A 26,124-nucleotide genomic window follows, 5' to 3' on the forward strand; every position below is an offset into this window, starting at 1 on the left:
GGGTTGTAGTTTCCCGGCACACAGCGAAGTTACGCGCCGTCAACTACCAGAACTACCTCACAAACCTGGTCACCAAATCCGCTAGCTGGTCTAGACTCCACATCTCCTTAGCAGGTATAATCGGAATACTCAAGATGGCAGTGTTACCTCAACTCCTCTATCGATTCACCAATCTACCTATATGGCCGGGGGATGAATTCTTCAGGTCTCTACGCCACATAACCAACTCCTTTCTTTGGCATTCCGGTGCAGTCCACCTCAAACTATCAACACTGACCACCCCTAAGGAATTTGGAGGATTTGGTGCCCCTGACTTCTTTAGGTACTGGGTAGTGGCCCAATCTCAATTTGCCTCCCACTGGTTTGACACCACAGATCCCCCGTCTCATGTTCCCCTAGAGAAACTAACTGTCAGCGAACAAGTGATCGGTTCTCTCATCCTTAAATCAGTCCCACCTGATCCAGACTCAGCTGACCCCGTTGCTAGCACATCCTTAGCACTGGCCAAGATCGGGTCAATGGTGGCGACACCTCACCCATTCCATGGAGACCTTCTACTTTGGAATTTTTTCCCTGATGTCCCATACATTCCTCAATCCGTTGTATCTAGCTGGTCTGAGGCAGGCTTCTTGACACTCCGCGATGCTTATAATCAGGGCAACTTCCTTGCATGGTCGGACATCCCTCTCTCCCTCAAGCGCAAACCTTCAGCATAGCTACAATACTCCTCCCGCCGGAGGAATCTCAAAGCCAGATACCCTAACATCCCAACCCTGCCACCTGACGAACCCATTATTGCAGAACTCTGCTCCTTTGACTCCTTCAGAGGTAAAGTGTCAAGACTCTGTGGTCTACTACAAACTAGAGCGGCCCCCTCCTTCATCAAACTGAGACTCAGGTGGGAGGAGGATCTCGGAGTTGAGATCACTGATGAACGCTGGTCCCGAATGTGCGCTCGCACCCACGAGGTGTTTTATAATTCCAGGTTCAAATTAATACAACAAAAACAAAGAGGTGATGGCTGGAAGGTTTAGACTTAATCTCAACCACTGGCAATGCTCTGGGCAACCCTCCAGACCACCGTTCTTCGCCTGCCAAGCCATTACAGAAGGGAAAGACCATATGCAAATCAGGCTTGGCCCCACCCCAAAAGGGGCAGTCCAGCCCGAACTGCTAGGCCACATCCCTTCTGCACGAGACCACAAGCATCCCCAAACATGTCTTTCCCTTCTGTAATGGCTTGGCAGGCGAAGAACGGTGGTCTGGAGGGTTGCACAGAGCACTGCCAGTGGTTAAGATTAAGTCTAAACCTTCCAGCCATCACCTCTTTGTTTTTGCTCAAATTAATACAATTCAAGGTGTTGCAAAGATATCATCACATGCCAACTAGACTGCATCATATGTTCAACGAATTCCCTCCTGGCTGCCCCAGATGTGGTGCCAACCAAGCATCTTACATTCATATGATCTGGCATTGTCCACATTTGACTCAATACTGGACTGAAATATGCTCCACCCTCTCGGACATATTAGAACACACAACAGTCACTTACCCAATGCGCTGTCTCTTCCACGACTTCCCCCAGTTGGAACGTGATTCTAAGAAGCTAGTGGGACTCTGCGTGCTGCTAGCTGTCCGCTGCATATTGATGTGCTGGCTTTGCCCTAGAGCGCCCACATACGCACAATGGCTCAGGACAGTCACCTGGCCGCATGAAACTGAGGAGGCATGGGGGATTCTGCAACATCCACACTCGAGACCAAGAGATATTTGGTGTCAGTTCTGTAGTTATATGTCTGCCTTGAACTCAAACGCAGATGCTGAATCCTCTTCCCCCTCCCGGTCACCTCAATAATGCCGTCCTTTGAATTGTGTTTCCATTAGATCTGATTACAATACATTGTCTAGAACACAACCCCTGTGAATTATACGGTATCTTAACACTTTATGGTGAAGATTGCATTCTGTAATGTGTAATTTGATGTTGCTCGGTGACCATCTCTATTATCTGTGTGTTGTCAAGTCAAATAAATAAAGTTTAAAAAATAAATAAAAGAGGATGTGGACAGGAAAGCAGGCGAAAAGCCACTGTCAAATATGTCAGCGTTACCGACACGGATAGTGCAGAAATTGAAAGTTATAGTTCCTGAAAAGAGAATTATATGGGACAAACTAACTGCATGTGTGCAAGGCAAAGATGAGTTGGCTACGGACTATTTTAATAGATTTGAAGAAGTGTATGCAGATTTTAGTGGAGAAGATGTAAGCACTGAGCCCGGGAAAAGACTATGGGCATCATTACGGGTCAGGCGGTCCGGAATTAACAGTGGCCTTAAACCCGCCGCCACTGTTAATTCCGGACCGCCCAATCCCGACCCCTGCAGGCGGAAGGTGATCTTTCCGCCAGGTCTGACCTGGCGGTTGAACACCTCCCGCCTGCAGGCGGACGTGGAAACACCAGCACCATCACGAGATGGTGCCGGTCTTCCCACTTCCCCATTCCCATTGAGTCCTATGGGACTCAATAGGAATGGGGATTAACACCATTCTGCCTCCGTGACTCCCGGGACACCCGGGCTGTAATGCCCTGGTAATTCCGGGAGTCACAGAGGCGGAATGGTAATACGAGTCTGGCGGTAACCAGGCAGTTTTACCGCCACGGTTACCGCCGGACTGGTAATGAGGCCCTATATGTTGACAAATATGTAAGAGGGTTGTTACCTCAAATCCAAAATTTGATAATGACATCTGAAAGTGCATGGCAAGCAAAATCACAGAGTGAAGTATTACACATGGCCCAGTACTATGAAAATAGAGTAAATACAGAAAAAGAAAAAGAGGTAAAAGACAGAATGAATCTAAAAACAAGAGTGTTATTACAGCAGGTAGCGAGTCATAACAGAGGTAGAGGAAATGCACAAGGAAGAGGAAATTATTCGAACATGCATGGAGGTCGACTTGTACTAAACCAATGTGCATACTGTAAGGAGGAGGGTCATTGGCAAGCACAGTGTCCACATTTGCAAAATAGAAATGGGAATGGGCCGACAAGACAGAACAGAGGTCGCCCGGGAGCACAGGGACAGAATAGAAACAATAGTACACAACAAAATCAGTATAATCACGGAAATAGTAACCAAAATCAAAATCAGAATCAGCAGACTGGGGTTGGGGATGGAAATGTTTTTGATACTCAATCAAATAGATACTATTCCGGTGACTATACATCAGATGATGTATTGTTCCGCTAGGACAGCCCAAGACAGGGGTCGGAACCAGTGTCTATTCCCGTTGATCAGAAAGGACCCTACATAGAGATGAAAGTTGTGAATAAGGAGCACGTTTTTCTTGTGGACACAGGTGCACAGAAGTGCTCAATAGACCACCACTTGGTTCCAGAAATACCACTGTCAGGGCAGAAGAATGTTTCAATAGGGTTCGCAGGCACCCCAGTAATTAGCCCCGTGTCCCTGTCATTATCAATAACACTAGGACCATTCGCTGAGTCTTGCCCGTTTCTGTTGACACAGAATTGTGGAGAGAATCCATTAGGTTTAAATTTGTTAAAGAAACTAAGTGCGGTTATTCATTGTTCTCCTGATGGAGTGTTTTTGACAATATCACCACAACAAATACCAGTGTCCCAATTCCTGCCCAAACCCCTGCCAATAGAGTTAAGTAAGGTACCAACTTGCATATGGGCGATGAATGATAATGATGTTGGTTGTTTGAAAATAGAGCCAGTGAGAATTGTTTTGAAAGAGGGAGTAACATTACCACGTATTCCCCAATATAAAATTTCGGTGGAGGGTGAAAAAGCATTAAAATGTATTGTCTCAGATTTGGTTAAAAGAAACGTAATTGAAGAGATTACTGGTAGCACTTGTAACAGTCCCATTCTTCCAGTTTATAAAAAAGGAGGTAATGAAATACTGTTCCGTTTTATAATTGATTTACGCGCATTGAATAAAGTAGTAGATCCCCAATTTCCGTTGGTCCCAGACGTCACTACCATTTTGACAATGATTCCAGCTTCAGCTGCTTATTTTAGTGTAGTCGATCTGAAGAATGCATTTTTTAGCATGCCCGTGCACCAAGATAGCAGATACCTATTTGCTTTTACACTAGGAGGGCGCTCATTCACATTCACACGAATTCCACAAGGTTACACTGAGAGCCCAAGTATTTATAGCAGAGCATTAAAAGAACAATTAGACATGCTAGAACTACCAGCGGGTTGTGTACTATTGCAGTACATAGATGATTTGTTAATTGCTGCGGAAACAGAAGAAATTTGCAAATAGTGAACAGTTTTGTTGTTGACAAATTTAGCAGTATGTGGACATAAAGCATCTTTAAAAACAATCCAGTATTGTCGAAAGGAGGTGGCCTATTTGGGCTACCTACTTTCGAAAGAGGGAAGAAGACTGACACCAGAAAGAATAGAGAGTATCTCTGGTATGCCAATTCCAAAGACACAGAAAGGAGTCACAGCCATAATAGGCATGGCTTCATATTGCCGGCAGTGGATAGCGATTTTCGCTATGATTGTGAAACCAATGGTGGCATTGACAACGAAGGATGTTGCTTTGCCTTTGCCATGGAGTGAGGAATGTCAGAATGCATTTGATCTGCTCAAAGTTGCTTTGTGCTCAGCTCCAGTTTTGGGCACACCAAATTATGAAAAGGTTTTCAAATTGTTTGTGCATGAGAATGAGGGCTGCGCGCTGGCTGTTCTGACACAGGAACAAGGAGGAAGAAATAGACCATGCAGTTATTTTTCTTCCGCGCTGGACCCTGTAGCATGCGCTTTGATGCGTTGTTTGTGAACTGTTGCTGCAGCTGCTGCGTCAGTGAAACAAACTGAAGGGATGGTGTTGGGGCACACCTTCATTTTGATGGTGCCACACGCAATAGATGTTCTCTTAAACAGAACGCAGACGCAACCCCTCACATCAGCTAGATTGACTAGATATGAAATTGTCCTGTTTGCACCACATATTCAAATTCAGAGGTGTTGCGCTTTGAATCCTGCAGAATTAATGCCCCTTCCCAGTGAAGAAGTAGGTGAGAATGAATCACCTCCCAATGATTGTTTAATGGTTACTAAAGAAAAAACGAAAGGAAGAATTGACTTAAAAGACACCCCACAGAAAGAGCAAGATGGAAAACTGTTTTGTGACGGTTCCTGTTTTAAATTACCTGATGGCATGTCAACTGCTGCCTATGCCATCTCAACACTAAAATGCATTGTAGAGAGCAAAATGATTCCATACAATTCAGCGCAGGCAGCAGAGATAATAGCTTTGACAAGAGCATGTGAAATTCCAGAAAATCTAGATGTAAACATATATACTGAGAGTCAGTATGCATTCAGGGTGGTGCACAATTTTGGCCGACTGGGCTGAGAGGGGTTTCCTAACATCACATGGAACTAGAATCCAACATGGCCCTTTGATAGCGCGATTGTTGTCTGCACTTACGTGTCAAAAGCGACTGACAATAATGAAATGCGAAGCGCATAAGAAAGTAACATGTAAGGTGGGAGAAGGAAATGCATTTGCGGACAAAATTGCAAAACAAACTGCCACTGATTTAGGCACAAAATTGTTTGTAGTACAGTCAGAAGAAGTGCCCTGCATGATAGAGAATGGGATTGCCACAGTCAAAGAAATGCAGGCGGATGCAACTGCTGATGAAATAAACAGGCGGGCTAAGGGCTCTGCAGAATTAGACTTGGAAGGCTGCTGGGTGGGTAAGGAAAGTAGAAAGTGGATGCTGCCCAACTCCTACGTAACTGCAATGGTCACCATGGCCCACAGCCCCACACATATATGTGCGAAAAAAATGGTTCAGCATCTGGCTAGAGTATGGCAGAACACACACATAAGAAAAAATGAGGAAAGACTAGTTCAGAATTGTATAACATGTCTACAACACAATATTGGAAAAGGAACAGCTACCCCAACATGTAGTTTTGGCCCCCCCTCTATGCCCTTTGAGGTGATCTATTTTGATTTCATAGAAATGGAAAGATGTCAGAACCTAAAATACATCCTGGTGTTAGTGTGCGCGTTCAGTAAATGGGTGGAAGCATATCCGCTGAAGGACTGCACAGCCATGAGCACGGCTAAAGTAATGTTAAAAGAATACTTTTCCCGGTTCGGCCTGCCTCGGGTCATATGGTCAGATAACGGCCCGCATTTTGTTGCCACTGTGATATTACAGATTTGTGCAGGCCTTCAGATTGATAAATGATTCCATTGCGCGAGACACCCGCTGAGTGCTGGGCTTGTTGAGCGCCAGAACGGCATAGTGAAAAATAAGATTAGCAAAATATGTTCAGGGAGCAAGCTCAAATGGACAGATGCATTGTCTTCAGCTTTGTTGTGCATGCGCACATCTGTGCAAGCAAGGACTGGACTCTCCCCATACGAGATCATAATGGGGAGACCTGCTAATGTTTGGTGTGCGCCGCAACCCAGGCATTTGAGTGAAGTTGAATACCCTGTGCTTAGTACATATTGTAACCTTTTAATACAGAAGCTTTGTTTGATTCATCAGCAGGTGCAGGATGCTCTTCCTGTCAGATATACTGGCCTGGGGCATTGTCTGCAGCCGGGAAACTGGATCCTCATTAAAAACTTTGAAAGGAAATCATCTCTTGCACCAAGATGGCGTGGGCCCTATCAGGTTCTCCTGGCAAAACAAACCGCAGTCCGTGTGGATGGTCGTAAAGTGTGGATCCATGCCACTCACACGAAAAGAATTCCATCGCCATTGAAAGAACTGCCTAATCCAGACGACAAGGAAGAAACAGCTGCCTCCGACTCGAAGGACACCATTGCCAGTTATCTGCCGCAAATTCTGCCTGAGCCTGAGAAAAAGCCTGAGAGGATTGCTAAAAAGGGGAAAGGGCTGAGTGTGCCCCAACTTTGCCCAGCTGAACCTGCATCACCAAAGGTTGACACGAAACCTGCATCATCACTTTGGCACCCACCATCACTTGCTGCGCCACAGGCTGACTCTGAGCCTGAATCTGGAAGTGCACCTGCACTATTCATCGATCACATAGTACCTGGAGCAATACGGTACAACCTACGTTCTCAAAATCGAAAGTGATCTGATCTTCGTGTTTCATTTTGTTGCTTCTATTCCCATCGCGGATGAAGTGGGAATCAGAGGCCTAGGGAAGTGGAGTGTAGGGGTTGTACCAATCTGGCAGCTCTGGAACGTGTCTTGCCGGTGCTATCTTTGAAAATAAAAATCCATTTGTTGATCACCCCGTGCAAACGAGCGGGGCACATATGGTATGAAGGCAATTGATGTTTGCTCTGGAGTCTTTTGAGCAATGTGCAGGAGCACGATAATCTTGCCTTACGCTTAGCAATCCAGGCTGTGGAGAACTGGCCTAAACATTTTGTTAACTTTTTTCGAACTTGCTGATATTTCAACGAGAGCATCTGTGAGAAGTATTGACGACGAACATTGTAGGAGAAGAAGAGTCAAGCACAATGCCGATACATGCTACTGCCCCCTCCTGCACCAATGCTTATAATGTAGTAAATATAGAGACTATAAAATTACCTAGAAAGAGTTGCCGAAAAAGATGTTTGTTTATTGTCATAACATTCTTATGCATTGTGAGTATACTTGCACCAATATCGGTAGTCCCGGTATTATGGTATTTAGAGGAAATACATCCATTAGGTGCATTTTTGCCTATTAGTAATGCCTTCGTCACCGAAAGCCCAGTCCATGTAATCTCTTATACTTTGTCCCCAATGGAAGAGAAACACAGAGAAGGTTATGGAAATAACAGTTATATGGCAAAGAAGGGTAGGATTGCGCTTGACACCATTACAATGCAACAACCAACAATAAAGGTACAGTATTTTAATAAGGTAGATTGAGAAATAGCCGACACGTGTTTCGACACTCGGGTCGTTTTCAAGGCTAGATCACAAACATCAATAGCATCACATAGTCAACATATTCAATAAATGACAATTATGAAAAGGTTGTAAGAAAAAACCATACCAAGAATCAAGTAAGGACGGTAGTACAGCAGTGGCAGGTCATTGTAGACAAACAAGAAGGAACAAAAGACCACAAAAGAAATAAATAAAAAACGAGAAAAAGTATATGTAAATTCATCAACTTGAAATATGTTTAAAGTCTTATTGTCCTCTCTAGGTTAATTGTGACCAGCACCCCGTGGCACAGCCCCCATGCAAGTCCAAGTATCAGCCAAAAAATCCGGTGGCGACCAAAGTTTCAATTAGCGTCATCCAAATTAGTGATGTTCAGAAAACAGAACAAAAATAACCACAGTAACCAATAATTGGTGACAAAAAAGAAACAACAAATAAGGTGAAGCTATATAAATCCATAGTGGGAAGGTACTGAGTCAGTCAGAGAATTACAAGGAATAAAGGATCGCTTACCCTTCAAAATTGTAAATAACAGCTCAATAGCGGTATCCTATTCAAGAGAAAACTCAGATTGAACTCAATTGTAAAGTTCAGTGTATTAAGGACCAGAAAATTAGAGGTAGGCCACTCACTTATTAAGTACTAGTTAATCAGTTCCCATCAGTCAGGGTATTTTGTGAATAAGTGAAACAATGTCAAAGGCCACAAATGGCCGGCGTAGATATATTGCCTAGAAGGGAAACCATAACAAATCAGGGACTAGGGCATGAACATATACAGAAAAGAACCAGGGTCAAAAGGGATGATTACTTACTCGACTAATCGAGAGAAATACGAGTATATCTGGACAATTCCATTCAACGCTTACCAGAAATGCTCCTTATTAATGGATGCCGTCAAGTGCGTCACGGGAGTGACGCCGACGGGTACGTTCGCACGTTACGTCGCTGCGGTGACGTATGATGTCAACAGAGTGACGATCAAGAAGGAGATTGGTGAATACAGTCGCAAGCAATGACGTACAATGTAAACACGGCGCCGAACAAACCAGCATAATATTAAGATGCAAATTCGGTCAGAATACTTGACCAAGAAATAAAATTGTGAATAAATAATCGTTGGAAGCACAAAACGTTATCAGTGGTACAGAGGAGCCAGCCCCTAAAGCCCACATTAAAGTGAAATGGTATAAGGGCTAACAAATACCAAAAAATGACTGTATGGTAAGATCTTTGTCCTAAAAATAAAGTGATAAAGATGGGTGTTCCCAGTAACGTTTAATAGAAAATATGGAAAAAATAGGTGCTGGCAATTGAACGCGCATCAGTGGTGTGCCACAGTGATGACTGGCCACAAAACCATAAATAGAAAAATTCATAATTTGAAAACATCAAAATACAAACTAGATATAGAACGTCAAACGGTTTAGCAATAATACACAGAGATTCAATGGACTAAAATTCACAAAAAGATGTGCATTTCGTGATCAGAGTTTAGTCCACGTGTAGTACATCGCAGCAGACATATTAGTTTTGCTTCCATCTGCCGCAGTTTAAGCTGGAGATTCCCGCCCCTTTTCCCCTTATGTGCTTTCAACAATCCTATGTAACGTAAATCAGTGGTTGAATCCATTTGATGTTCCAATTGCCAATGAATTGCCAGAGGCGATTTTGGTTCACACATCCGGAGACTGGCCAAGTGTTCTCTAATGCGGATTCTGAGTTGGCGGATAGTGCTACCCACGTAGAGTTTGCCACACACACATATGATGGCATAAACCACATGGGTAGTCCTGCAATTGATGAAGTCCTTGATCGTCACTGTGGAACCAAATTTATCAGTGAAAGTTTGACATTTGGGGAAGGCCCATGGGCACTGATTGCAGTTTCCACATTTATGAAAGCCAGTAGGTTGTTGTAACCAAGAAGAATTAGACATTTTGTTATCAAAAAATGATGGACTAATCTGTGACTTAATAGTGGGTGATCTCAAAAAAGTGAATTTCGGATGACAGATATGGCTCGAGATCCTTGTCGAGTCTCAGGATGTGCCAGTAAATGGAAATAACACGTTACTTTTGATAATGAACATGACACACTCAATCCTGAACAAAAACAACTGTTGGGTGTGCACGCATTTACCGCAACATGGTGGAAAGGGAATGCGTTGGTATGTACAGCCATTGCCGCTTAGTTCAGCATGTTATGCATCATTAAGTGCACTAAATTATGGGAAATGGAATAAGAGTGTCTATTAGACAGGACAAACATGGATGAATTTGAAAAAGTGGTAATGGAACCTGTAGGTTGCTCCATATTTAACAGAGCAAGGGTGATACAACCAGTAGTAACGCCTCGAGACAGACTGTATGTGCCCTATAAATCATCTGTAATCACGTTTCACATGAACCCAGTAGGGAACAAAGATGCAGTGCCCCCCTCGTATACAATAAATTACAGTCCTCGCACTGTTCCATTTTGCTTGCGAAAGAAAGGCTCCTATTCAGTAGGAACATTCAATAGGTGCATGAATATTGCAATACTTATCCCTGGTTGCCTAGAAATTGGGGAGGTACTTGTTACTTAGGGATTCTTTTCCCAGGGGTATTCCTTTCAAAAACGCCAAACATAGCAAAATCATCCAGATCAAGGCCACAACGAGATGAGGAAGCAGGATTTATTGCAGAAGATATAGCAAAATCATTTATACCATTTTGGGGGCAAGCAATACATTTGTATAATATAAGACAATTGTCCAGAATTTTGGAAAAAACAATAAATGGAACAACGGATATATTGTATAATATGACTCTGGAAGAGAAGGCAATTTGATTAATGATACTTCAAAATAGAATGGCTCTTGACATAGTTTGGGCTGACCGTGGAGGAGTTTGCAAAATCGTGGGGTCATCGTGCTGCCCATTTGTAAGTGACTCCTCCCCTACGATTTTTGAAGCAATAAAGAAGTTACACATCCTGAGCTCTGACCACCACCCCCCATAAGCTCCTGGTTCTGGGAATTATTACGCTCATGGGGATGGAAATTAGTTGCAATTTTAGCAGCAGTCCTCGGAATCTTCCTAACATGTTGTTGTTGCATACACTGTCTACCAATAATTTGCACTGAAATAAGTGATGAATGCATACACATGGTGACACAAAAAAGAACTCCCAAAATGAATACGATTACGAATCACGAAATGCAAACTATGAAATAATTAATGTCTATTAACATTGATGATGACGATTACAGCAGTATGAATAGTTCAGAATCAGATACATGGTCAGAGGAAGACGCGATGTATGGTTGATGCGTTTGGCTTACGGCCAAGAAGAGGGTTTTTTAGTCTAGAAAATACCCTACCATAGCATAGACGGTATATTATGTTGGCCGAAAACCAACCGCATCATACGTATAGTATTGCCAGTACAGAATCGTCAGCATAACCATAGAGCGTCCATTTTGTAACAACAGAATTCGCCATTTTGCGATTTTGCTTTTTCTTGCTTTTCTGTTCTAATGCTTTGCTAAAAGTGAATTCTATTTTGTTCTGCTCATGCACAAAGCAAGGCCACAAGTTACATGCTGAGAGACTAGCTCAGACAGTCCAGACAGCAATACACTGTTTTCCTCCCTCACATGTTCTTGGAAGTAAGCAGAAAGGCATTTAATCACCAAGCAGGTGCCAGCAAGTCTCGCTGAAATGGCTGAAACTGTAGAAATAGACAGTTAATGGCTTGAATTATACTCTCCTTCACGGCCCACCTTTCCTGGGCCCCATCAGATCGAGCTGACCTATAGCTCACAAATAGGAACCAAGAGATAGTAGGGCTTGGAATGTGTCCCTCCTACGAACACAGCTTGCTTGCAGAACAAGAGCACTATGGTCTCTGTAACAAAGAATAGTGTCTGCACCTTGGCTGATTGCAACAGTTGATGAATAAATGTCTTTAAGGGTGTCATATTCGTCATAATTGTCAATCACTGAACCCTTGCTAAAGAAGATACATTATGGGCGGTTTTCGATGTGTCACTACTGATAATATGACGGTCTTTTCGTATATATGTAACTGATGTAAAATGTTCCCTCTCTTGCGTCCCACAACGTCTGGGTAACACACGTTGCGGGATGTGAGATCCGGTCAGCCGACTGAGACTATTTGCTTTGCAATAAACCCTAGATTTTGGGAATTGAATCTCGTGTCTGGCGTATCAGTTTGTGTGTGGTGATTGTGCCTTGTTTCCATGCACGAGGATCCCCCAGGGGCCCGTCACTGCGAGTGCAAGACTGCCTTTACATTTTCAGAGCAAGCTGCAGAGTTGGTAGCACTTATTGTAGCCCTTGAGATGCATGAGGATGAGGTAATAACAGCATATTCCGAATCTGCCTACGTGACATCAACAGTGCATGCATGTTTGTCACATTGGAAAAGGCAGGGCTTTTTACATGCAGGCGGCATACCCGTGCAACATGTGCTGTTATTGGCCAGATTCATAGACACACTGGAATTAACATCGGCCATTGCTGTGGTGCAATGCATAGCCCATACTAGGGAAAAAGACTTAAATTCCTGCAGCAATGAAGCCGCTGACACTGAGGCCAAAAAATCAGCGTATCTCCCTAATATATCCGAATTCGACACACCACCTAGTAAGTACACAAGAGCATGCAGCATGATAATAACACAAGGTTTGAACTCATTGCCCATAATGCAAATCATAGTACTCCAGAGACATGCTCCACCAGGAAACCAAGAGCTTTGATGCCTCTCGCATTACTTGAAGTAGCATTGGGGCAGCTCCATTACCCTCCACGCACAACACAAAAGTGTCTTGCAGCCTGATTTCAGTGGGCTGGTTTACATCCAATTTGGCTGAAAATGCTGCTCTATTTGTTGTAAATTGCATGGTATGTCAGCAGTTCATGGCAGAACAGACCCTGCGAGTTGTGAGAGGAGCAATATCCCATCCTACTGGACCCTTCAAACACTTGCACATATATTATTTCAATATGCTCCAAAGTTGTAACGGCTACAGGTACATGTTGGTGGTTGTATGTCTCTTTTCCCGATGGAATGAAGCTGGTCCATGTATACACCCTGATGCAAAATGTGCTGCCAAATTCCTTGTACGAGAGGTCTTCCCAAGAAGGGGGGTGTGTGGAAAGTCCTTCGGTCTGATAATGGACTGCATTTTGTAAACAAATTATTTGAACACATCGCAATCCTACTGGGTATTAAGCTCAAATGTTCCTCTGCTTATCACCTGCAGGCAAATGGAATTTGTGAGGGCCTCAACGGCCTTCTCAAGGAAAGAATAGCAAAAATAAAAAATGAGCCTGAAAAAAGGATGGCTACATTGCCAACAACGGTACGTCCCACTGTTTATTCCTGCTGGTTTGTGTACCCATTGTGAAATGGATTCCATCAATGCTACTATGCAAAGTATGCGTGCTGCAAAATCCCCCATTTACACTCACAACCCGGCCTCCTATCAGGCCAAGAATGCAACTATCTTGCGCGGCACTTGCACTGTTTCTGAAGAACAGGAGATCTCTCTTCCCACGAGGCAAGGCTTGGACCTAGCCCCACCTATGTCCCAGTCTGTGGACTCCTCTGCATGTCTTTCAACTCATGAAGACCAGAGTTGCTCCCCCAGCTTGGGTGGCCCAACTCCTGCTCTCTTAGAGGGTTCACTTCTCCTGCCCCCTGGATCTTGTGACCTATGCCAACACGAATTTGCAAGCAGCACTCTTCCCCTTTGGGGATGTTTGTACTGAAAACCGTGTTTTCCCACTTAGTGGTAGAGATCCAGATGCGTCTAGTGTAACAACTACGATTGTTTCATCTCCTCTGGATTTCTCTGAGGCCATAATGGATAGCGCCGAGACACCCCGCTGCACTGCTGTGCCAGGCGCTGACCTCTCTCCTCTGAAGTGACTGCATGCCCCCTGTCCTTGAATATGAATAATCTAGCCTCTCTTAACTTCCTCAACCCTACAATTACTTTTTCCCTGTTGAACACTCGTTCTGCCTTAAGACATGGACCGGAAATAGCGGACTATCTCGCTGAGTTCTCCCCAGATGTGCTGGCCCTCACCGAAACAAGGCTTAATTGTTCCATTCCTACGTAAGCTACCTTATCGCCTCCACCAGATTACTTGATCTTTCGCATGGACCGCAAAGGTCAAACGGGTGGAGGGGTGGCTCTTATGTATAAAAAACATCTTGATCGCCATTCAGTCACTCCAGCCCTGAGGAGTGTAGAACACTACTTGTAAACATTTGTATTAATCCCAATGTCTCCTTGAGTGTCCTTGTCATCTATAGACCTCCTAATGCTCTTCCTCAGTTTGAGGAACACCTTCTTGAGCTTCTTAATAGCTTTACTAAAGCCAAAACACCAGTAATTATTCTTGGAGACTTGAATCTCTGGGCCAACAACCCATCTGACACTCACGCCATTTCCTTGAGTAAAGCTCTACATGCTATTGGCTATTCCCAATGGGTAAAATCCCCCACACATTCTGGGGGTCATTCTTTGGACTAGGCGCTGATGCATTGTCTGGCCCTTTCTGATGTGTGAGTTTCGCTATGCCCTTGGTCGGATCACTACTTAGTTAGCTTACACGCTTGCATACCATTGGCCCCAGCTAGGCTGGACTCGCTTCCTAGAGTTGAAAAGAAAACCAGAAACCTTAAAAACCTCATGCCTGGTAACTTGTCAGCTATGTTAAATGACAGGTTATAGCCCATTGACAGTTTTCTGAATTATTCTGACCTGGTTAGTCATCTTTCGGATACCATCACCTTCATCATTGAAACTATCGCCCCGCTAAAAAATAAAAGGTGCAAACTTGAGACTCACAAGCACTGTTGGTTCAACTACAGTATTCTTGCCCTCAGACGTTCCAAATGTGCATTAGAGCGGAACTGGTGTTTGAATCCTTCTCCTCTCTCTCACGGCCGCTATAAGCAGGCAGTGAATGAGTGTAAAATAACAATCATTGGAGCTAACTCCTCCTATTACAACTCAAGAATTGCCAATGCCCGGTCAAGTTAAAGCGAACTGTTCAAAATACTCTCTGTCTTAAAGGAGTCTCCAACTATCTACCAGACCGTCACCAAAGACTATGCATGGTGTCAGGCGATTCATGATGAATCTTCGGCTAAAATCATTGGTCACAGGCAGACCATTAGTGATCTGCAAGAGTGTTCTGGGGACAATTGCCTGCTTCTCCCTCTGCCTCAGGTGTTGCCTAATTATCCGTCCTTTAATTTCTCTCCATGTTCGGAGGCTAAAATCCTCAAGACAATTATGGCTATGAAGCCGTCATCATGTCTGGGATACAGCTGTCCTGTTAATATTCTTAGAGAATCTCTTGAGACACTTGTCCCTTGGATAACAAGATGTATTAACCTCTCCTTCAGAGAAGGTTTGGTTCCCTCTTCTTTGAAACAGGCTTGGATTAAGCCGCTTCTTAAGAAAAGCTCTCTTGATCCATCTTTGGCCAATAACTTTCGGCCCATTAATAGCGCTCCATTCTTTCTGAAAATCATGGATAGAATAGCCTACCAACAGTTTCAGGGTCACTTCGAAGAACACAGTATCCTGGGGGATCGTCAGTCGGGGTTCAGAGCTAAGCATGGAACGGAAACTGCAATGCTGGACTTCAAATCCACCTTGGCCAGCATGGTGGACAGGAGTCATCCTGCCCCGCTTATGCTCTTGGACCTATCTGCAGCCTTTGATTTGGACACCCACTCTGTGTTGGTGACCCAATTAAAGGACCTGGCTCACTGTTCAGAGCTGGCAGCTCAGTGGATCTCCTCGTTGTTAGGCCCACACACTGCAAGAGTGGCTGTTGGTGAAGCAAGTTCCTGTTCCATCACACAAACCTGTGGTGTTGGGCAGGGGTCGTGTATTGCCCCCACGCTCTTCAACCTCTACATCAGGCCCCTCCTCAGTCTCCTCAACTTCCTGGATGCGCAGTATACTAATTATGCGGATGACACCCAGGTTGTCTTCGAGCTTACTGGGGATTATGTATAGGACTCAGCTGCAATCTATGAAGTGTACGATACTGTGCAAAGGTGGATGGCCGATAACTCTTTGGCACTCAATAGGGACAAAACAGAGCTTCTGATCGTGGCCTCTGGTCCTCGCCTGAAGAAGCTTACGATAGCAGGCACCCGTATCACTGTCTCAAAGACTGTGAAGACGCTTGGTGTCTTCCTTGACAGTCAATTTACCATGAAAGCTCACATATCCCCTCTCCGCTCCCCCCTGTGGTTACATCACCAAGCTGCTTGGGTACATCTGGCCTTTCATTTCAGCCAGAAACTGTGCCTCACCAGCCATTGCCCTAGTGAACTCTAGGTTGGATTACTGTAATAGTCTCCTGGCTGGTACGACTCAAGCTAATATTTACTTGTTGCAGGTCTCTCAAAATGGCACAGTCTGTGCCATCCAGGGCCTGTCTAGGCGGAACCACGTTTCAGATGCTAGAAGGGATCTTCACTGGCTTCCTATAGGACATCAGATCACGCACAAGATCTTGACCCTGTCCTATAAATTCTGGACCAGGATCAGTCCAATATATCAGAAAGATTGGATTAAGCTGCATATACCTGGTCGCCTATGGTGGTCACAGGACAGTTCTAAAGTCCTCCAACCCAGATTCAAGTTGGCCAGGTTTGGTGGGACCACTGTTGATGTCCAGGCTCCTCTGGCCTGGAATGCCTTACCAGGTCATATTAAATCAGTAGGCACACTCACTCTCTTCAAAAAGCGGGTGTAGCACCATCTTTTCAATGTAAAACCAGGCTGAATGCCTTGTGCTCCTTTCTCCACCTCTGGATTTGACCCCTCATGTCCTTGTTCTTCACTGTTTGTGTTTTTGTTTTGTGTGCGCCCCGAGGCCCATGGGCATGCAGCGCTTTATACAAATTAAATTAAATTAAATTAACTCTATTTGTATTACACAATCAGCCTGACTCAGACCATCATCTGATTCCTCATGAGCTGGTGATTGGACGCTGTACGCACATGCCCCTTGCTCCTCCCACTACAGCGATAACTGATGCCCAAAGTGCTTCTGCTATTCTTGGGTCAGAAATGCATGAATATCTAGTGACTATGATGGCAAGTGTCTCATTTCTGTCAACAGTTACAAACATGGCAGGTTGGGTCCAAGAAGAATGATGAAGATGACCAACAGCCTGACACCCAGACTCTACTCAAGCTCCATGCCCTATAACCTGGTGATCGTGTATATGTGAAACGTTTTGTAAGGACTTGGAATGGACCTAGGTTCAACGGTCCATTTATTGTGAAGAATATTACCACTTGCGCTGTTAAATTGCAAGGAAAAAGAATATGGATCCACCTCAGCAACGTCAAACCCTGCAAAGGCGAGACCCCCTGCCATCAACCCCTGAAGTCGAACAAGAAGAAAAAGTGATGATAATCCAAACACGATCAGCTACAAATTACTGTTCTTCAGTGTCCGAACCACTTTTGAGGATGGAACCACACTGTAATAGGTCTCCTCTCAGCATGATATGAAAACGTGTCTCCCACAAGCAACACCAGGAACAGTACTTCTGACTAATTTGCCTTGAGGACGACCGGTTGGTCGAAAAATGTGTCATTACAAAAAAGGAAGAGTTAAGAGCAATAATGCTTATGACCCTTCAAAACAGGTATGTCCTTGACTTAATAACAGCAATAGAGGGTGGGGTTTGCTCACAAATGTGCGAATCATGCTGTACCTACACACCTGCTAAGGATAAGGAAAATAGAACCCTCTCAGAAGCCAAAATGGTAGAGGAGGTAGAAGAAATGTGAAACGATGATTGGTTCACGTGTTTGTTCTCCCGTATTCGCTCCTGATTGGCCAATGCAGCCAAGGTACTAATAGCCATATTAGTGCTGGTACTATTAGGATTCTGCACCCTGAGAATTATAATTAATCAATGCAGGAAGACGGCTAAAAAGGTGGTAGGAATGAAGATTGTGATAAACATGGGACACAAGAATGCATGAATACACACAACCATTGGTCTACCTCAATTGGATTTCAAGTGAAGTCCTATCGTCCCTCCCGGTTCAAAATGTTGTTATCCCAGAGACCCACTTAATTAGAAGGGCGTTCGGTGTTCTGCAAACCAGATCGGGAGTGCTGCTATGTGACCTGGAGTGTGGATGAAAAAATAATAAAATTCCAGGGACCTGAGTATGGTAACAAAGATATGGACCCCCAAGGACTCCGATGGGGAGAGTGACCTTTGAGAAATGTGGTAAAAAACTCTACCAGAGAGGGGAATATCAGGAGGCAGATGAATATGTCATTGATAGTGTCAGCCCTTTCCCTGCCTCCATACTGAAGAAACGAAGTGAGAACACCATTCATGGAGTATATCCCCTCTCAGACACCATATTATGAAAGTAATCGAAGAGGAGGTGAATCTACAGAATCAAGAAGAACTAAACAAGTGACGTCACTGTTGGACTGACACACATAGACGCATTAGACATGAAGCAGATACGCATCCACCATGAAACTAAGCAAACAATAGGTCAAACTGCACTTAGACATGAAGAATATGCTTGAATCCAATAGGTTAGAAAACATATACCCTATATACGCTGAAACGCAAGGTGTACAAGAATACATATGAAGCTTGTTCAATGCAAAAGCACAATAAGAATGAGTGGCCACGTAAAACAAAAAGGATGGCACAGCCACATTCAAGTGAATGGAAAGCACCAGAGAAGACGTGTACTACAAACAGGGCAGGCCTGCTGAATTAGCTAAAACCACAGAGCTGAGCAACACAGAAGATAGCTGCCCAACCCCTGCCAAGGTTATAGCAGGAAGGGGAGACTTGGGCAAGCACGTATTGAAGACCAGGTGCTCATTAGTTGAGGCTTACTATTGAAGAAGAATAGCTCCAACAAGTCTGTATAGGGGTGGAAGGGTAAAGACACCTGCAGTCCAATAAATCAAAAATCCAAGTAAAGGATGTGCAGAATAATTCAAAACGTGGTCTCTTTACACGTGACCCAGGGTTGAAAACAGTGCCTATTCATTAGTGCTAGATACAGAGGTGTACCTGCCAGCAACTCCTTCAAAGTTTCCAGAACAACGACGCGGGACAAGGTTAAGTTCAAAGCTAAAAATCCTGGCTCATGGCCTAGAGAATTAGAAATTGAAAGTTATAATTGGGAAAACGGCCTCTCGATGTCATTCCCCCTACCAGTAGTATTGTGTTGATGACCTGCCAAGCAATGGTGGTTGGCAAAGTCCATGCCAACAAATCCCCAGACTCAATTAACGCTATTTTATAATTGATGCAAAGGCCAATCCAGTGGTAGAGAAATGACATGTAGTCACTGTTATTGATTTAGAGGTGGTTCCAGGTAGAGCCATTGCATATGCCATAGCCAATGAGGGTACTAACCCCTATACATTGTATACATAAATGAGTCGCCTAACCAATCCTCTACCCTCATAGGTTTTTGTAACTTAGTTTGTTGTACCTTGCGAATTATGACGCGTTTGGTGTTTATAACCTGTTACCTACATTGAAGAAGTCGAGAGCTGTCCCTGTTATGAGTTGATAATAAACGGGCCTTTGTCATTTACATTGACTCTGCCATTTGTGGGTGCAGGTTTTCCCGGCCTATCTGGTCTGTGTAAGGGCTAGGACTTTCCACCCTCTCATAACATTGGACTCATCAGTCCACTGACTCTCGGTCACGCCACCACCTAGAACTCGGTAACTTGTCTGAGGTCTCCTTCCCTGAGCTCTTCTCACTCCACCCAGGCTTTTCACGTGTCGCCTTTACTCACCAGCTTTCTTCCACACTTGGAAGCTGCGCATCCTGGTTCTGCTGAACTCTCCTAACACAGCTGATTCAAAACTTTGGGGCTTTTCTCTCTGACAGGATTACTGTTCCTCCATGTATGATGCATTGCTGGGTCTTCCCCAACAGAGTATCAAAGTCCTTTTTCTCTGTTGTCTGAGTACTCTGCATTACTCGGACAATCTTCTTCTTCTCAGTATTGCATTCATATTCTTTCTCACGTTGATTTGAGGTTCCTACACCATCGCAACAAAAATTAACTTCTTCATGTCTTCTTAGGAGAGAAGTTGGTGGTGGTGGGTTATGTATGAGTAACTTAGGGAGTTCCTCAAAGGCTCCTCCCTGTGGAAAAGTGATAAAGAAATCGTAAATCGTCACAGTGCCCAGAGTAGTGCTTGAGAATTGTGCACCATTTCCAGTGCAGTGCAGTGCATTAGTGTGCGTGCTTGCAGTGCTAGAGACACTGTGCGTCTGTGTGTGCACAGTGCTGGGCCAATATGTGTGTGGTGCTGGGCAGTCAGTGCAGTAGTAGTGTGTGTTTTTCACATGCACTGTAGTGCAGATGGCAGTACGTGAAGGCCGTTGGGTATGTGGGTGTGCATGTCTGTCAGTGTGTGAGTGGGTGCGTGTGGTGCAGTTGTAGGGCAGTTTGTGTGTGTTTGTAAATGCTGTAGCAAGGTCTGTGTGTGTGTTTTCAGTGCTGTGAGCTTGTCTCGTGCTGGGACATATATTAACAAAGCATACTTGAGTAATTACTAGCTGACCAAATGTTGGATGCCGAAAATATAACTATACTAAAGCTTAAGCTTCTGGCTCGGTCAGTGGTACTTCTCTTTTTCTGTATGTGTGTTCAGATCCCAGTATTGTTCCTGAATTTCGAGAGACCCCGCAGTGACTCGCTCCTGCAGTGTCTCGTCTTTTTGAACCAGTGGCCAGACCTTCTTCTTTGTAGCAGCTTCGGCTGTCTTTCTCAAGGACAAGGGACACGTCGCTTGAAATGCCGGAGAAATCCATAGGTTTGGCAATTTTGTATGTTTAATATAAATACCTCTGCATGTACACAGTATTGAACTGAAAGTACAAACGTAGAAGTTATCAAGCCATACAATCCTTTCCCTTATTTCCATCTCTGACCCTCTCCCAGGTGGCAAAGAAGGGCCAGGCATACAAGTGGAAGCTCCTTCATTTTCAATAAACCCATTGCATGTTAGAGCACGGTTTAAGCCACCCATCACTTTGGGGCCTGCGAGAAATAATGGTGTGTTTGTGGGAACAGAGCAAATGATGCCGTTGTATTCTTTGAGGCAATTCAATTCTGTGTTAAAAATTGCCCAAACCTCAGGAAATATGTGCCAAAATCTGCAGTAAAAGGAAAAACTATAAGTCTTAGAATTCAAAGAAAAAGCAGAATTGGTAGGCGTGGTACTGGAAGCTCTGACCGTGGTAAATGATGGTAAATGATACAAATGTATTTTGAATACATGTGACTACTTCATTTGTTTTAATTCACTTCATGAGTGCTGGACACTTTCTTCAAACACATTTCCATTCAGTTTAGCTGAAAAATGAAATAGAAAAGTGTTTTTAAAAGGTTTTCATGACCTCCACTTTTAAATAAATAATGAGCTGCCACTAATGTACAAAATGTGTGGCTTGACAGTGCACGGGTCAGACGCATTGAACGTACCAAGGCCCGTACCAAAGTCCTTTCCTCTAATGGAGGTCTGCAGCTTGATCGGAGCTACCGTGTGTTCTACCGTGTGGATTTCTGGCCCCAGAGACCTAGAGACCGGCGGGATTCCTGCCTGATTCCTGTGCTGATACCCCTGCGACCCTGAGACGCCCCCTGCAAGATCCTAGCTTCAGCCTGTGTCTTTTGAGGCAAAATTGAGACTTGCCCTCGGCCTGCTCCTGGAACAGCTCTGGGAGGAGCGGAACCAGTGGAACCAGCTGTCTGCGAAACTGTGTTGCCTTACCAATATCCCTTCAAGTGCAAGTCTGCTTCTGCTGGGATTGCGGCTGGTCGTGTTTTCTATGCTGGGGTGCTGGGGTGCTGCAGCTTTTAATCTTTTAATCAGCAAACATCCATCACACTGACTTGCTACATTTTCTGTTTTCTAACAACGCTATACCTTAAGGCAAAGGTTTGGCCGGGGACGATGTGTGAGTAACCTGGAGCTCCACCCCCGTGATCCAACAAAATTCTTGCTTAGCGGCTGGCAAGTTGCTAAATCATCATGCGCTTATCCCTAAAATCGGGCATGCCAGCGCGGAGCCCACTAAAGAGCTTGAATACTGGGGGCCCTAGAAAACAGGGCGGAGCTGGCCTGTCATGCTCCACTCGAAGACGGAGAGGCTCAAAAGACCCTGTGCCAGGGAATGCAGACATACGCACATTTTGTAATGGCTCACTCTCTGCATTCTGGGCACAATCTGGGAACACACCCCTAAATCACCCGGAGAAGGGTGCTGGTGGGGGGCTAAACTTGCCTGAAATAAACAATAAAGTGGGTGACAACTTTGTCAATTTGCAGATAGAGGAACAACAGAATAGGCTGCCAGCTGAGTGTTCGGCAAAGGATTGTTCTATATCGGACACTGCCCTATTGGAATCAATACCGGCAACTGGAGCCCTGGCTCGCGGTCCTGGTAAATCCATTGCCCCTGAGGTACAGAAAGTGGACATTGTTGTGATAGATTTGGATGCAAATGAGTCTGTTTTTTCGAACAACCTTCTCCCTGAAAACGTATCCGCCTCTCCAGTAATGTTTTCGGAGAGCTCAATTAGTGAATCCCACTCTAGGAGTGGGGAACAAGGTCGAACAAATGTGTCAGTAATTTCTATAAGTGAACCCCATTTCATTCATGATGAACAGGAACTGGTAACAGTGTCAACCCATAACCAAAGTATGAACACGTCTGTGGTAGTTCAGCAATCTGATAATGGTTGGGGGATTGATTTACGTACCATGAACCTTGCGTTAAACACAATGTCTAGATCGCTGTTAGCATGTGAACAGAAATTAATCCTGCAGAGTAAATGTATGGATAAAATTATGAAAGGGCAAGTTCTCAATGAGGTTGCCTTAGCTAAAATGTGGGATATTTCTGTGGCAGCAAGGGAATTGAAACCACAAATGAAGACTGTAGCTGCTCAAACAGACAGACCTGCTGAGATTAGTGCAGGAGGGAGTCCTGTTAGAAATGTTAATCTAAAAACAAATGTGGTTGAATCAGTGATCCCGTGTTTTGATGATGTTATCTATGAAACCTCAAGAGGGGGTGGGGCTCATATGGCCCAAGGGGGAGATAGCTTAAACATCTTGCAACTTATCCCTGAGGAAATGCTGGGGGAACAATCTATAGCTAAAACGGCTGACATAGTCGCACCCCTTGATAAACAAAAAAAGCAAACGAGGAAAACAGGCCCCTAAAATAGCCGCAAAAAAGTTACCAAAGAATCAACAGACCCCTAAATCGATAGGAAAATCGTCGGTGAAACACTTTTTTAAGGTAATTTCAGTTCCTAATCGTGTCACCATAGCTGCATCTGAAGCCATTAAACAAAAATATCTAGCTCGAGCCCTTGATCGAAGAAATGGGACTCTAAATTTTCGTCCCCTCCAAGCTCTGGATTATCCTCCCTTGGATGATCTAGTAGACGAGTTAGCAAGGTCGGAGAATGGTTTAGAGGCAAAGTCAAATCCTCAGAAAACTAAATCGGTAGATCCCCACCTACACCGACGTTGGAGTCGGAGGTTAAGGACATGGCAGTCGATGCTCATCATGCAGAGATTAGGAAAGCTGTAGATGAGTACATGGCGAAAGCAACTCCTACTATACTATTGCCGCCGGATAAGCCGAGTGTTTCTGGGGTATTAGAAATGGGCGATAAGGGGAAAAGTAGACTGGCCTTGGAAAGAGCTGTGGGAGCTGAGCCATTTCACCCGCATAGGCTGAGTCCCGATAAAGTAAGTCAGGTAAGAGCCCCCCCTAGTGAGCCTGTAAGGAGTGTGGAAGCGAATCCCCCTCAAGCATGTGGCCTGGCTAACTATTCCCAAGTCAGCCCGGTCCAGAAGGATAACATTGGGGATCTTTCCCAAATAACGGGACCGATCATCTCCCTGTTTGAGAGTGCCCTCAAGCGATTACAGGGACCCATCTCACGTATAGATGAGGTGACCCCTCAGGTTAGGGGAAATGAGTTGAAGGGTGCCCAACATAAACCCCTTATGAGAAATAATCCTGCATCGTACCCCCTAGTGTTATCATGTAGAAGATCTTCTTGTACCCAATATGATCTCAATAGGAGGGCGGTGATGGCAATTTTCTCTGAGGTCCCACAATTGCAGAATGTTGTTTCTTCAGACATTTCATTGGTGGAATTCCCTGTCCGAACTAATCTAAATTCTGTAATATTGTGGTTAAAATCAAGAGTAGTCCAAAATGTAACTTGGCAGGCTAAGGAGGAGTTGTTTCGCTTTGGGTTTTGTTCTTGAGCCGCTATCTGAAACAATACATGATGGCCCCCCACATGGCTCGAGGGCTAATGCTTCTGGACAGAAGTGGTGTGAGGGAGGGGGCGGGTTGAGCGGCTGTCAATGGTAAGCTGGAACACCAGAGGGTTATCCCACCTCATAAACAACGACCAGAATGAACTATGTAAATATGATATTGTGTTTTTACAGGAGGCATGGCTTAATGATGTACCAATATGGGATGATCATGAATTGCACCTAAACCCCGCGATTAAACCTGTGGTAGGCTGCCCGATGTTAGGTCTTGTGATAGCAGTAAAAATGGGTAGAGGCAGACGTTCTGAGCTCTGGGCCATACCAAATAGCTATATGCTGTTGGCTAAATTAACGGTAGGAACAGCGGTTTATGCTCTAGTGAACATATACTGAAACCCCATTGCCATGTCGGATGACGCCTTCTTTAAAGATCTAAATAATATCTTAGACCTTGTGGCGTTGAATTGTAGTGGCGGGTGATTTAAATTGTCTGAGCATGGTGGGAAGCAAAAACAAAAATAGATGGAAAAGACCTCTATCTTTTGTAAAAGATAGAGGTCTGATAATGCTCAATGGGGCCTTTCGAACCGATACCCCCCCCCGCACTGACATGCCAAAAAGGTGACAGTAAGTCGGTTATTGATTACATTTATGTAAGTGTGGATCTCTGGCCCGCGGTATTGAACTTCTGTGTCTTAAAAACAAAGGCCAGCGATCATAATAAATTAGAAGCCCAATGGAGGTGTGAATCGCCAACTGGTTCAAAGGAGCTTAAGTACATGGATTCAACTTGCATAGTTTATGCGGCTGGTAAAAAACTATGATGGTCGGAGAACGAAATAAGCACCCTTGACCGTTTATTAGAAAAAGGCCATCCTGATTATACCGTGTTGTTAAGGAATGATAACAAGGAACGGCCAGACCTAATACAAGTGCCCCGAAAACAAGGTACTAAAAGTAAGCATTCATCACAACATCTCCATGTCTTTAATAAAGAGGTAAAAGAAAAGAAAGCAAGACTTTGTGCCGATCTTAGAGTGACCTACAATGCCCCACTCCTGATCAGGAAGACTATGGCCATAAGATTGAAAACTGGGTATAGAAATTGGGTTAAAGGACAACGAGCAATCATGTATCAGGAGGATGGCGCTAGTATGCTGAAAATCTTACCGAGTAAGAACATAGCAAAAATGTGGTCAACTATAAATCATTCAATCACAGGCTCCCAGATAAATTTCCAGGTGAATGCAGTGCCTACTCAGAAATGGATTGACCATTTCTCTCAGCTCTACGCCTGCCCCACTCCACTGGTCCCAAGTGAAGTTGCTAGGCCCCTGGCGCCCTTTCATCTCACATTTGATGTGGAGGATATCATACATTTGATTTACTGCCTCTAACTCAAAAGCTTGTGGTCCGAACGGTCTGTCCAATTGTGATTTGAAAAAATTCCCTAAAGTTTGGGCGATGGTCCTGTATAAAATATTCACGGCAGTAAATGCATCTCAGACTAGACTCTCCCTAGCTTGTGGACGCAAGCAATTACCATCCCCATCTAAAAAAAGGGGGACAGACTAGAACCGAACAGCTACAGGCCCATCTCGTTGCTTGATGTTCCAGGAAAACTGTTTTGTCATTTAATTTTGTAGGAACTACAAGCTTGGGTGAGATCAAAAAAGCTGGTGGATCCTTTACAATCTGGGTTTGTAAAGGGCTTAGGAACAATCCCCAATATAATGTTACTCAATTTGATCAAGGCCCAGCAGCTAGAGAGATCGCAACCCCTATACATGGGATTTATCGATTT

The sequence above is a fragment of the Ambystoma mexicanum genome, chromosome 11 (assembly GCF_040938575.1).
Source record: "Ambystoma mexicanum isolate Mex_15411 chromosome 11, UKY_AmexF1_1, whole genome shotgun sequence".
NCBI classification, from domain to species: domain Eukaryota; kingdom Metazoa; phylum Chordata; class Amphibia; order Caudata; family Ambystomatidae; genus Ambystoma; species Ambystoma mexicanum.